Raw genomic sequence first — 4,182 nt, forward strand, 5'->3', positions numbered from 1 at the left:
AGAATGTCAGATATGTCATCTTTCAAAAATAGATCTAACGGTTTTCTTTCTTGAAAAATATTAAGCCAAGCAATGATACTACACAGTTCAAATAAAAGGATGATAACGTTGGACCGATTTTCTCTTCTCGTTTTTTTTTTCCTCCTGAAACCAATCTGGAATGTGTGTACAAATGTCATTCCTGCTTGGTCTTTGTAAAGCTGCAACCACTTACATTACGATAGATTGTTTTTCGATTAGGGGAGACGGAGAGGGTCCCGGGGGGACCCGGGAGAGAAGGCCGGGGGAGAGAGAAGCACCGATGAGACGCAAGGCAATTTTTCAGCATTTCCTCTCCCGACCCACTGTCCACCCTCTTCCGGCTCTTCCTAGCCGCCGTGTGTGGCTTTGGTTGGCCCATCCAATGGGTGGTACTAGAGGTAGTCAGGAGACAGAGAAGCAGAGATCTGGGTATTTATTTTCTTGCCTCCTTCTCTTTTAGGGTTGCCAGATAAAATTGAGACTGTTCGGTTAAATTCGAACTTCAGAGAAACGACAAAAATAATGTTTAGTAGTACACTCCAAATATTCCATGGGACAGAGTTATACTACAAAAACAAATTTTTTTTTGCTTATCTGACATTGAAATTGAACTAGGTATCCTGTGTTTTTATTTGCTAAATCCGGCAACCCTAAAAGTCTGCAAAATTGCCCAGAAGTTCAAGTTTGTCCTTCAAGGGAAGAATGCAGCCCCTGCCAGGCTGTCCCCTGACCCAGCACCCTCTCTGGGTTCTGGCGCCTCCCTCTGGACCTGCCATTGCCAGTCTGAGGTGCTACACTATTCTCCAAGGGTCTCTAACCCCACACACACCTTTACAAATGCCCCCTTTGCGGTTAACTCTCTTCGAATCGCTCAGGGGGCATGTGCCCTCTATTTCCTCCCTGAACCGTGACTGACATTCGCCACTAAGCACTTCCGACCCCACTAAGCACTTCCAACCTCACTCCCCCAGCATCATTTAAAATATTCCGTCACCAGCTTTGTTTACAATCACTAGCACCTATTAGATGTCAGCAAATATTTCTTGAATGAATGAATGTATGAATGGGCAAAACAAAGCTGGAATCCATACTGTTTTGCAACTTCCCTTTTGTGGTTATTAAGAACCTGAAGGTCTGCACCCGGAGAAGATTCTGTTCTAACCAGCAAAGAATAGAAAACAATCGAGCGTGTTCTGAAGGAGCGTAGCGTGAGAGGAGGTACCAAGCGATGTGTTCGCGACGGTGAGAGGTTTGGGTATGTTCCAGTTCATTATGGCTGTGCAACAAGTTACCCCCAACATCGAGCAGCTTTCACACAAGAACTGAGTATTCTCTCCCCGGCTCTGCACATCTCGCTGGTCCTTCCGTGCAGTTGTAGCCAGATGGCTTTGGGGCTGCAGTCTCCCCCTAAAGGACCTTCGCCCACCTGTCTGCCCGCTGAGCCAGGTAGCCGGCAGAGTCGCTGCGGGGTGGGCATCTCTCCCGTGGCTGTTCCACACAGCTAGCTCGGGCTTCCTCAGAGCATGATGGTTTCGAGGTTGTCCAACTTCTTAAGTGCCAACTGGCTTCTCCCACTGCAAGTGCCCCCAGAGAGAAAAGGGGGAAGTTGCCAGTGTCTTAGGGTCCAAGCCTAGAAAGTCACATGCCTCTCCTCTGCAGTGTGCTGTTGCTTAAGGGGTTGCAACCTGCCCTGACATGGGAGGGGGTACTCAGAACCCCCACAGGCCAAAGGCTCTGGGGTCATCTTTAACCCTCTACAAAGTAGGATCCAAAACCAGAAATCATACTACATTACCACCAATATGCAAAGGAATCCAGGAACATTCTCCAAGTCCCTTAAAAAAGTAAAAAAAAAAAAAAAAACCAGAAAGAGCAGGGGAGTTTCATGCCCCTTATTTGGAAAATTAGATTCAAATTAATTTTCACACCCAAAAGTTTCCAATTATCTGTCTGCTATGCTTACACCAGGATAGCAGTTTAGAAAGTGCTGGAGAAAAATGTATTCTGAAATAAATGATGCATATCTGTTTTAAAAAAAAGTCTGTGTGTGGCACCTGTCATAGGCCAGCCTCACAGCACACAAAGTATGCAGGGACCTTCCCACTCAGAAGGCCCAGCCGTGGTCAATGCTCTGCCTAATATTTTTCAGTAAAAGCCTATGTTTTCATTTCTCCACGGACCCTACAACTAATAATGCTGACCCGCCCCACGTAGCGAGTAGAAAATGAGAACTCGTAGGAAGGAGTTTGTTAGGAGCTTGTCTTCTGGAGCACATGGCCGCTGAAACTGCTCCAGTCTTGAGACAAACTCTGATGTGTGGTGACCCAAGGCACTTATCTGCTCTCCTGACTCCCCCAAAAACAGTGAGTGCGGGAGGCACCTGCCACTGCGGACAAGCCACAGTGGTGCCACCGGTCTGCTAGACTAGGTCTCAGCACCTGGCCAGAAAACCCACTCTGACATTCAGAAACAGTACACAGCATAAGGGATATGTCAATAATCCCATAATAACCTTGCAAGATGGGTACTAGGCTTATTAGGGTGATCGCATTGTAAAGTATAGAAATGTCGAATCTCTATATTGTATACTTGAAACTAATATAATATTGCGTGCCAATTAAAGTTTAATAAAATAGAAACTTAAGAGGATTTAGAGCCAGTCGGTTCGAAATAGCACCGCTCCTGGATAGAATGGCCCAAATTGAGCCAAATCTTCACGATTAATTAGCATCGATTGGAAACTCCAACGCATTTCCAACTAGGGACGCCAGAAGAAGCCAGTCAACGGTATGGACTGGAATTCACATGAGCTCGCAACAGACCTGGTGCTCTCGCCACCTGTTCTAGAGCCAGTGGCGGAGAGCATCGTCGAGAGACACAAGGAAACCTCTGCCATGGGGTCTGAAGCCAGTTCTGCGGGGGCTCTAAGGGGGTCCCGGAGACGGGCACAGGGGTTCCTGTTCCCCCCACAATGCAGATAGGACGGCAGGTGCAGCCTACACGAGAAGTCCAGTGTCTAAAGGTGACTCGGCCCTCTTTACCAACCAGCAACCTTCTCCCCCAAGAAGGCACACTGGCGTTTCTGCAGGCCTTCGTAACCATGGGTGAACTCCGCTAGTAATCACAGATGAACCCCACTAATAAGAAGTCTACAAATTTAAACCATCTTATCATGCAGCCCAGGCTGAAATTCAAGTTGATTCTCTCTCCTGGAAATCTGCTCGCAGTGCAAATTAATTCTATAAATAAACTTATAAGTGCTTCATCTACTTAAAAGAGAAGGATGTTTCTAAGCACTTGAAAAATATTATTTCCGTACGAATAATCGATAAGCAGAATACGAAGCATTCCTATCTCCTGACTGAGGCAGGATTTCAAAGCAGAGAAGATTGTTATTTTCCTGGTACAATCTACTTCACAATCTTAAAAAGATCTTAAATGACAATTTTTTAGCATAATTTATAACTTCAGTTTTTCACTAAAGCATATGTGCCTTCTCCATATGATATGGAACAAAATTCTATCTTCAGCTAGTCTAAAGTTATCCACCGTTTAATCTCAAAAAGAAAGAAGGAAGGAAGGAAAGAGGAACGAGAAGGGAAAGTATGGATAAGCCAATAAATTAACATATTGCCTCAAAGTTTTAAAAATTAACATGGCTGTCCGTGTAATTAGTTTGGCATCACGTGTACTTGCCAGAGGCTAGTTCACTAAATGGATGAGATAATGGTGCCGTTGAAACTATCGTTTTCAGCTTGGCCAAGATGTGAGCTTGTGAACCTCCTTCTGTCCCACGGGCTCAGTCCCCCATTTACCACCAAGACCCCTGGTCAAGAGGGAGCTCCAGAGAGAGCGTGAGCGCAGATGACCCGGTGCATTTGGACTGGAGGCCAGACGACCACAGCTTTCCCCCTCTCGCTGACATGACCTTGGGAGAATCACCTGACTTCCCGGGGAACTTTGCCTGGCACGGCCGCCCTACCCACCCTCACAGTCTGCTATGGAATCAAACAGAAGTCTGTGCATAAGAGCACTTTAAAATATACACCAGAGACAGACGTAGAGCTACAAGGAGCAGCAGGTGCAGCTCTCCACTCTGAATGACAATGTTTCAAGCACGTTTAGTGGCTTAGAAGGGCCGTTATTTATCCAAGGTGTTAC

At 46.1% G+C, this 4,182-nt stretch overlaps 1 protein-coding gene across 2 annotated transcripts in view; it reads right to left on the reverse strand.

The window, feature by feature from the left end:
- Positions 1–4,182, reverse strand: part of PCP4 (Purkinje cell protein 4) — a 66,689-nt gene that overhangs the window by 19,042 nt on the left and 43,465 nt on the right. The window lies entirely within an intron of this gene.

The sequence above is a fragment of the Pteropus vampyrus genome, unplaced genomic scaffold (genome assembly GCF_000151845.1).
Source record: "Pteropus vampyrus isolate Shadow unplaced genomic scaffold, Pvam_2.0 Scaffold270, whole genome shotgun sequence".
Classification (NCBI taxonomy): Eukaryota; Metazoa; Chordata; class Mammalia; order Chiroptera; family Pteropodidae; genus Pteropus; species Pteropus vampyrus.